The sequence below is a fragment of the Gossypium arboreum genome, chromosome 12, assembly GCF_025698485.1.
Source record: "Gossypium arboreum isolate Shixiya-1 chromosome 12, ASM2569848v2, whole genome shotgun sequence".
Classification (NCBI taxonomy): domain Eukaryota; kingdom Viridiplantae; phylum Streptophyta; class Magnoliopsida; order Malvales; family Malvaceae; genus Gossypium; species Gossypium arboreum.
The window spans coordinates 12,386,132-12,396,752 of NC_069081.1; the positions used below are offsets into that span (position 1 = coordinate 12,386,132).

At 37.6% G+C, this 10,621-nt stretch overlaps 1 non-coding gene across 1 annotated transcript; it reads left to right on the forward strand.

Annotated features, from left to right (window-relative positions):
* The first annotated feature begins 9,801 nt into the window (after positions 1-9,801).
* LOC128286001 (small nucleolar RNA R71) lies at positions 9,802-9,908 on the forward strand. The gene has a single exon (XR_008276548.1). It is a non-coding gene; the product is annotated as a small nucleolar RNA R71 (small nucleolar RNA).
* The last annotated feature ends 713 nt before the right edge of the window (positions 9,909-10,621 follow it).

The window sequence follows — 10,621 nt, forward strand, 5'->3', positions numbered from 1 at the left end:
GAAATTAAACACACAAATTTAATGTGAAAAAACACCTCTAAAGAGGATAAAAAACTACAGGCAAAGATAATTTTATTATAATGGAAAAAGATCAAAGAGCACAAAAGATAGAGATAAAAACTAAACCTCGAAACCTGAAAACAAAGAACCTCCAAAACGTAAACACAAAATTCTCCAAAAAAGTAATGAGTTCTAATCTTTTAATGGTTATTTTTTTTAAGGTTGTAAAAGAGCCTATTAATAAGCTGAATTCATAGGTCAAATAATAATAAAATAATCTAGACTAATCAAAGTTCGACTGAAACAAATAAATAGAGTTTTAACTGGGAGATTATCTTTCAAATTTGATTGAAATATAAATCATACTCAACAAATCTCCACATTTACTTGCATTTTCACAATGCCATCTTTGCCAAAGCCCACCACGAAACTATCTTGAACTATGTAGGGAATTAACTGAGTCGAATCTATGTTTAGAAGCTGGAAGACTTCTAGCCTTCGACTTGTGAACTACTAAATCAAAACTAACTCGGGTTTGATTTTCACGAACATAGTACCCTAACTTTTCAAAACATGCATCCAAAAGAAAACCTCTCTTCAATGAAACGGTCATACCTTTTTCCCTCATATCATCAAGTTGCCTCTGCTCCAAACAAGTTGACTTTGACTCTACAACGAACGAGGGACGTCCAGTTTCACCGATCACTATAGAACCTTCCATAATATAAAGATTTTCGGTCCTTTTACCTTTTAACAAACAAGAGTCCCTCGAGACACCTTAATGCTACTAGACTCAATGTTGATTCTGCAGTATTTCAAGTCTAAAATACTCAAGGAGATGAGATTCTTTCATAAATCAGGTACATACCTGACATCTGAGAGTATCCTCATCGTCTCATCGTGCATCTTAATTTTAACAGAACTACTACCGATTACCTTACTAGATGAATCGTTTCCCATGTGCACAACTCCACCTTCAACCGAACTGTATGTGGAGAACCATTCTCTATTGGGACAAATATAGAAAGAACATCTCGAATCTAGGATATATCGGACGTAAGCTTGGAGCTATCACTTGTTCAAACTAATAAGAAATCATCACAGCTTTCATTGGCCAAATTAGCACCAGCTACATCTTCCTCGTTACTCTCAGCAGCCCTTTTATTTCGTAGCTTATAATAATCTACTTTGACATGACCTCACTTGTTACAATAGACACACCTTTTGCCTCGCTTCTTTAATTTTACCAAAAGGGAAGATTGTCTATCTGCCTTACTATCCTAACTAAATTGTTGAGTTTGTCTTTACTCAACAAATGACCTTTCACATCCTCAAACGAGAGTTTGTCTCTGTCACAAACTAGGGTCTCCCTTTTCTATAAGGTGGATGAGGTTTTCTCCATCAATACCTCCTGTAATACCCTATTCACGAGGCACAACTGGAATGCAGACAAGGCCTTTTCATTAAGCTTTTCTCATTCTATCTTATTTAGATTCACAGGCTTTTTCCCAGTAACGACCTTTTTCAGGCCGGGCTGAACTAGAATTAGCATAATACGAACTTGCCACAAATTGAAATTTGTGACACATTCAAACTTATAAATGTCAAACCTTGTTGCTGCCATCTCTGAATGAGTTGATCTACGAAAATTAAACTCGCTCTGATACCACTTATTGGGGATCAACTCGATTAAGCAACAAACAAGTAAAAAAATAGCGAAAGAAATTGAAAAATTAAACACACAAATTAACATAGAAAAACCCCTCTAAAGAGAATAAAAACTACGGGAAAAAATAATTTTACTATAATGGCAAAAGAATAAAGAGTACAAAAGATAGATATAATAACTAAACCCTAAAACCTAAAAAAAAAGAATCCTCAAAACATAAATATAGAATTCTCCAAAAATGTTATGAGTTCTAATCTTTAAATAGGTGTACTTTCTAATATTGTAAAAGAGCCTATTTATAGGCTAAATGCCTAAGTCAAATAATAATAAAATAATCTAGGCTAATCAAAATTCGATTGAACCAAATAAATAGAGTTTAACTAGGAGATTATCTCTCAAATTTGATTGAAATATGAGTCATACTCAACATACTAGATATGTAGATATATTGCCATAAATAAGTGGACAAACCACCAATATTTGTAATCAAGCTGCCAGATATATGTGGTTAAACCACCAGAGTTGCAGTTATACTGATAAACCTCCTTCTTTCATAAACATCCCAACCTCAATACAATGCAATATGACATACAATGACAGTGACATAATTAGTACAATAGTCATGATTTTAAGATGCATTCAGATTTATTAGATACAATAACATTATTTAACATGCTATCAGTAACAGTTGCAAAAAAGTGACAATAACATGTATTGACATGTGGTCAAAATAACAACAATCATATCATACTGGTCGCGTTATTTCGTGATAGGTTTTAAATATTTATAATTACTCGTTCTTGAACTAACTATTATCGCAATGTAGGCAAGTGTACTTATCGAACAGTAGTATAGTTTTAGCAAGATCAGATTGTCGAACCCAAAGGAACTAAAAGTACTAGTAATGACTATCTTTTTATTATCTAGCCTAAGAATAAAGAGGTTTTGTTTTAATTGACTAATTATCTAAACTAAGAACGCACAGAGAAAAGAATTAGGGAATTGCTTTTGGGAAAATCGATTGAATGAAGACAATACTTAAGGAAAAATCCACCTAGACTTTACTTGTTATTTTGGCTTCGAATCGGACAATTTATTCATTCAACTTGTTCCGTAGAGATCCCTAAGTTATGTTATTATCCCTATTCAAGACTAATAATGTCTAATCCCTAGATTGAATAACCGAGACTTTTCTCTAATTAACACTCTAGGGTTGCATTAACTCGATCTATGGATCCCCTTATTAGGTTTCACCCTAATCCAGCAAAATCTTGTCACCCTATTTCTAGGCGCGCAATCAACTCCACTTAATTATGAAAAATGTACTCTTAGACAGGGTCTATTCCTCCTCTAAATAAGAGCATGTCTTGAATCAGTATCCTGGGATATCAAAATAAAAATTAAGAACACATGATTAAGAACAAGTTAAATATTTATCATACAATTCAGAAAATAATAATAAGATTCGTCTTAGGTTTCATTCCCCTTAGTTATTTAGGGGTTTTAGTTCATAACTAAATAAGAAAACATCTCAGAAGAATAAAGAATACAAAAAATAAAGAAAACCCAAAACTCCTGAAGGGAAGTTGAAGAGAGATCTTCAGTCTTGATGATGAATCCGGCTTCTAAGATGGATTAATCGGCTTCCTTGGAGTAATTCTTTACTCCCTATTTTCCTCCTCCCTTTTCTCCTCTTCTAGGGTGTATTTATAGGCTTTGGAATTCCTATGAGCCCTCAAAAGTGGCCTTTTCTGAATTGGAGTTAACTTGGGCTCGGCAGGGACACGCCCGTGCGCGATTACTTCAGGTCCTGTTCGAGCCTGTTAGAATGGCATGGGCGTGTCTATACCCGTGTGAGTCATGCTTCGATTCTGCTAGATTGACACAACCGTGTGGTCTGCCCGTGTGAGGAAGTTCAGGCCATGTTAAGTTCGTACTTTGGCCCATTTTCTCTGTTTTTGGCCCGTTTCTCGTTCCTTTCACTCTCCTATGCTCTTCTAAGTATAAAACATGAAATTAAAGCATTAGGAGCATTGAATTCACCAATTCTAATGGAAAATCATCCATAAAACGCGTTAAAGATGGGGTGAAAATATGTATAAATTACAGTTTATCAAATACCCCCACACTTAAGCATTTGCTTGTCCTCAAGCAAAATTCTCAACTCATAATCGAAATAAATTCTTCTCAACGTATAATTTCTATCGATAGTATCTCAGAATAATCCATAGGTAATCATACATTGAGAATTCAACTAAAAGAACATAAAAGTTTCAAATATTCCAAGTTGAGTATTTAATCATGCAAACATAGGTGTCTCTTCACATCTAAGTAATTACCTCTGATTCAGAATATCACAGAGTTTCACATCCTCACTAAAGATTCACTCAAATCACTCGAGGTGTTTAAGGACAATAAATGAATCACTCAGTAGTCAATAATGAAAAGTCATTACCATAGGCTTGCTTGAAAATCAAATCTCCACCACTATAATTTAAGATGATACATCAATCAAAAGGTCTTTAGAAGGTTGTAATGAGGCTTGGTTAGGAGGTGTGGTCACAAGCTAAAAGAAAGGGTTAGAATCGAGATTGAATTGAAAAATTGTCTAACTAGAAAAATAGTTAATCTTCATTTGCATACACAGAGCTTCTCTCAGAATATGAAATTACAGATATGTATACATAGGTTTTTTTTTTTTAAGAACAAGTTAAATAATATAGACTAACTATTAAGAACAAAACATAGCTAAGCAATCCATTCAACTCAAATCTCGACAAAAATAGAGATTAATTTAGGGGATTTCAACAATAATGGGATAAAGGTTAATATTAAGGGTAATACAAGAAATTACTTGTTGGCTCAAGGGGGTTTACTAGGGTTAATCGTGAAAGTAAGCTTTTCATGGCATGAGTGGGTTAGTCCTAAGTGCCTTAATCATTTTGACATATCAAATCAAATGGTGTGGTCTCGACATGCATAATCAAGCAAGTTCTAGAATAACAGTTTATTACTGACACACTCAAAGTAATAATAAAAGTGAGCATGAAAGGATTAATAGATGCTCAAAAGGCTCAAAAATCTCATAAAAATTATGGCTTTTTGATGTTTAGACTCGTGAATTCCTATTCAAAGTAATACCTAGACTTGGGGAAACAACCTATAATTTTAAATTCTTAAAAAAAAACAACTCATCATGCTTGATTATCTAATATCTTAAAGTTTAAATAATCAATGCATAAATGCCTATGTTTTAATTCAAGATATATCAATCAAAATCATAAATCAATTAAAATTTATCCTAAATATGATGTGAAAGCTTTTCAAGAGAACAAGGCAATCATTCAGGGATTTTTCTGATAATGAAATGAATACCCCCCACACTTAAGACGTACATTGCCCTCAATGTACATAGATAGATATTAGAGTGTAAAAAATAAGATAGTGAGAGAAGTGAAACTTCCTGTATGATGAATTCCTCGAACTGGAGTTCTGGAGAGGAATCGGTTCGAGAGTGGAGGAGTATACTCCAGCGGTCGTAGAGGTTCATTAGGTCATAAGTCCTGCGCTAAAAGGATATTATCTCTAGTGGTAGCTATGGTCGTGGGTGAGCAGGACATGACTGTCATGGAGAACATTTCTCGGTGGAGTTTTAGTTCCTATGCAATGATGAGCTTAAAAGCTCTATATAATTGTGATAAAATCAAGAACTTTTTAGGGGATATTAGGAAGAATAATTACCCATAAAGAAAAACCGAAATTGATAATTAAAAATAAAATTCTAAAATCTGCTAAAAAATAAACAATAAAAATAAAAATTAGTTTTAATAAAAATTAAAAACATAAAATAATAAATAAATGTTTTTAAACATCTTCATCACTGGATGGTTCGCGAGGTGGGACTGGCGATGAGATGTGGAGGTGCGACAAATCTACTGTAGAGTAACATCAATATTGTCAAATAGTTGAAAACACTGTTGTTTGAATCGGGTGAGGCGCTCAGAGATGTCAGTATATGAAGCCGCTGCATGGACTACACGAGAGGGTGGTGGTGGCTGAGTCGATGGGTCCTCGTGCTATAGGGGGACATCATCAGGAATGTCCTCGTAGGCTTCCTCCCCAGTATCGTCTTCCTCCTCAGTGATTGGGCGAGACGATACTAGGGAGGGTAGGTTCCTCGGCGCCTGTCGATCATCCTCATGCTAAGCATGCTCGAGATGCCTTGTGGAGACATCTGGCCGATGAGGGTGAGGGATGATTCTTGGGCCACAGTGTTGCGGAGCCCGAAGTGTCATGCCAGCCTAGTCACGTAGAGGCCAATGGAGATGACCCCCATTCGGTGTCGCTCAGTCTGGTGGCGTATGGCAAAGACGATAAAGTAGGTGAGGTCGATGACATGGCCTTTGGACATACACCATAAGTAATAGACGTCGTGGGTAGTGACGACGCCGGTGCTCTCCCTCTGTCCTGTCAAAGTGTGAGATAAGATAGAATAGAAGTACCTTAGGGACGGAGGGAGAGACGTTGCCTTAGTGTGACTGGGGTCGTAGGTGGCCGAATGTGGCACGAGGGCGTTCCAACACTTGGAAGGAGAATAATGGATGTGGTGGTTGAGTGTATCAAGATCGTTCTTCTCTCGGAATTCCTCATGTAAAGTCCCAGTACTGCACTAAACTCTGGGACGCTCAATTGGCGTACTAAACCGCCAAGTCTAAATTGGATTGTGCCCGGATCATCATGGTTGGTCATGACGGTTTGAAGATGAAATGTTGAGCACAGTTCCATTGTGAGCTCGAGGTACATCGGCTCAATGATCTCAAAGAATTGCTCCCAAGTGTCGGTGGTAAGAAGAGCCCGGATCGTGTCAGCCAACTAGACTTGTTCGATAGCAGCCTAGTTGATGCAACGGCCCGCTGCTAAAGGTCGGGCCCGTAGTATTTGAAACAATTCTTCTTGGGGCCCGTTGGGGAATTGGAGGAAAGGGTGACGAATTTTCGCGGTAGGACTCAAGGAAGATGACGCTCCCTTCCTTTTCTTTGAAGCGGGGACAGCGGATTTCTTTCCTCGTGAAGACGATATCATATACCTATAATTTGTAAAGAAGAATAATAGTAAATACATGAATTTGGAAAGCCATGAACTTCAACTACTAATTTCAGCCAAAATATGAACCAAACTCAACCAACAAAATTCTTTTTGATAGCATAATTTCGTGACATTGTAAGGGCATGAGGATGGGCATAATAATGGCATGTGAATGACAAAGGAATGAAGCTTTCCTAACAACCTACATTAACATAAAATGCATGATAAATAATCTAATAATGCAGGAAATAATGAAAAAAATGAACATAGTATGATAAAAATAATAATTATTTTAAGAGTAAACATTAAAAATAAGTAGAATAGAGGTGAAAAGAGTGAACAAACGCTAAGGGAGAGAGATTGGGCGTCAAAAATAGAGTGAGAAGCGGTGCACGGGCGTGGCAAGGAGGCCGTGTGGACTTGTAGCGGCTAGAGTTAGGGTTTTTGAGAGGGGAAGATAATAAATAGTATAGCCTATTTATAGATTTTGGGACACACGGCCATGGGACACACTCGTGTGCCCCAATTTCAGCCCGTGTGTTTTGCATTTTTCCTATTTTGGCGCGTCTAAATTCAACACACGCCCATGTGCCTCAGGCATGTTGGTGAACATGGCCGTGTCGCATAGCCATGTCTAGCTTCGTTCGCTTCTCCCACGCCTGTGTATGCAAGCCCCACACCCGTGTTAATTTAACAGGTTCAACCACTAGTGTTAGACAAGGGCGTGTCTCACGCCCGTGCTAGTTTCTTAGTTTTAACCACGTGTCTTCCACATGGGCGTGTCACACGTCCGTGTTGTTTTGGCAGGCTTGACCATGGCCATATTGCACGGCTGTGGCATTTAATCATAGCCCGTGTTGGGGAAACCTTTTGCCCTATTTTCATACGGCCTTACGCATGCCCGTGTGCTTGGTCGTGTCTCTGCAGAAACACTTGTATTCAAGATTTCTATTAGTAAGTTAGGAGTTAAATACCAAAATTGAAAGACATTACTATTGTTAGTGCTCGGGCTACCTCTCGAGAAGCGCTTATTTATAGTCTAAGCTCGACTTACCTCTCCAATGAATGGTCATGGTGGTTTGAGAAGTTTATACTCCTCATTCCTGCTATCAATCTCATCAAAATAAGGTTTTAATCGCATGTTGTTTACCTTAAAAGTGCCGAATTTGGGATGACTCACCTCCACCGTACTGAATGGAAAAATACTGAGTACCGTAAGAGGGATTTCATCATTCGGTGTGGTAGTGACAATGTAGGTATCTGCGGCATCTAATAAGACCTTATCACCAACCTTAAGTTAATTTGGAGAGGTATCAGGCTCGTTTTGGCGTAGTTTCAGTTTGTCGGGTGTTTTTGGTTTGTGCGTCCACCATTCATCGAGTTCCTCAATTTGTAATCTTCAATCTTCATGAACAAGTCCTCTACTATTGCTTGAGAACGACTCGTGTGCTTCTTTCAGACTCATTTTCTGCAAAGTAGGTTGCACCATATTGTTAGGTTTAGCAGAATGGTTTAAATGATCACCTTCAATTCCTGATGTGTTGCCAGAATTGCGAACTTGAAGGGTGATTGTTTCGTCTCCCACCCGGAGTATGAGTTCACCTGTGCCAACATCAATGATAGTTTTAGCAGTTGCTAAAAAGGGCCTCCCTAAGATTAAGGGAGTGTTGCTATCCTCTTCTATGTCTAGAGCAATAAAGTCAACAGGAAATATAAATTTATCGATTTTAACTAGCACATCTTAAATAATACCTCTAGGGAATCTTATAGTTTTATCTGCTAATTGAATACCCATCCTAGTCTGTTTGGGTTTCCCGAGACCTAGTTGCTTAAACATTTTGTAAAGTATGACATTGATACTAGCCTCTAGATCAGCCAATGCATAATTAATATCTAAACTACCAATTAAGCAAGGAATAGTGAAGCTCCCTGGATCTTTTAGTTTGTTGGTTAGTTTATTTTGGAGAATGGCGGAGCAAACTACGTTTAGCTCCACATGCGACGCTTCGTCCAACTTTCACTTATTTGCTAAAAGCTCCTTTAAAAATTTCATTGCATTTGGCATCTGCAATAGAGCTTCAATAAACGGTAAGTAAATATGTAATTTTTTTAAGATTTTAAGGAATTTACCAAATTGTTCATCTGAGTGGTCTTTCCTTGTCGCGTTGGGGTATGGCACACGAGGTTTATATTCGACAGTTATTGGTTTGTTTGTATTTTGATCTACCTCACCTTGTCCTTTGCTTACCACAGTTTCTTGCCTTGGTTCTGGTTCAGGCTCAACGACTCCTTCGTTATCTTGAATATTAATTGCGTTGAGTTGTTCCCTTGGGTTAGGTTCGGTATTACTTGGCAAACTACCTTTTGGTCGTTCGGAGATTAGTTTGGAAAGCTGGCCTATCTGAGTTTCGAGTCCTTGGATCGGCACTTGTTGATTCTTAAGTGCTGTCTCGGTGTTCTGAAAACGGGTTTCTGACACTGATATGAACTTCGAGAGTATCTTTTCAAGATTTGGCTTCTTTTCCTGTTGGTAGGGTGGTTGTTGGTAGCCCGGAGGATGTTGTGGTCTTTGATTTCCTTGACCGCCTCACGAGAAATTGGGGTGGTTCCTCTAACCTGCATTATAATTGTTACTATATGGATTGTTTTGAGGTCGAGGATTATTACCCACGTAATTTAATTGCTTGTTATCCATGTTGTGGCCATAAGGTTGGTATTCTGAATGGTTTGTTCCACCGCTACTTGCTTCGCACTGCATTATTGGGTGAACCTGTGAAGAATTAAGAAAACTATCAATCTTTTTATTTAAGAGTTATACCTGATTAGAGAGCACGGTGACTGAATCGACGTTATAAACGCCGGCTATTTTCGTTGGCTTTATCCTCATGACTTACCACTGATAGTTATTCAGTGACATCTCTTCTATAAACTCATAGGCATCTTTCGGTATTTTATTGTTAATAGTTCTGCCAGCAACTGCGTCAACCATTTACTGATTAGAAGGATTCAGACCATTGTGAAATGTTTGTACTTGGAGCAAAAGCGGTAACCCATGGTGAGGGCACCTTCTCAAAAGGTCCTTGTATCTCTCCCATGCATCATAGAGTTTTTCTAAATCCATCTGCACAAAAGAAGAGATATCATTACGTAATTTAACCGTTTTAGCCGGCGGAAAATATTTTAGTAAAAATTTTTCAGTCATTTGTTCCCAAGTAGTAATTGACCCTCCTGGTAACAAGTTCAACCACTGTTTAGCTTTGTTCTTTAATGAAAAGAGAAACAACTGAAGACGTATGGCATCATCAGAAACGCCATTAATTTTAAATGTATCGCATAGTTCTAAGAAGTTAGCTAAATGAGCGTTGGGATCTTCATCCTGCAAACCATGAAACTGAACAAATTGCTGTATCATTTGAATAGTGTTAGGTTTTAATTCAAAAGTATTTGCAGCTACAGCAGGTCTAACTATGCTAGATTCAGTTCCTGTTAAAGAAGGTTTAGCATAATCATACATAGTGCGTGGAGCAGGATTCTGATTAACCGCAATTGCAGGAGGTAGCTGATTGCCTTGGTTTTTAGCCATCTCTTCTGTTGGGGTTTGGGTATCGTTTTCTTGTTCGTTCTCCGTGTATCTTAAGCTGCGCCTTATTTCTCTTTGGTTTCTATGAACTGTACGATCGATTTCTTCGTCAAAAAGTAATGGTCCCGACGGGTTTCTTCTAGTCATAAACTATAAAAACCTGCCAAGAGAAGGAAAAAGTAAATTAATAAATAATAAAAAAAATTAAATTAAATCGTAAGAAAAATAAATAGCTAAAGTAATAAAAATTGAACGTTCCTAATATCTTAGTTCCCTGGCAACGGCGC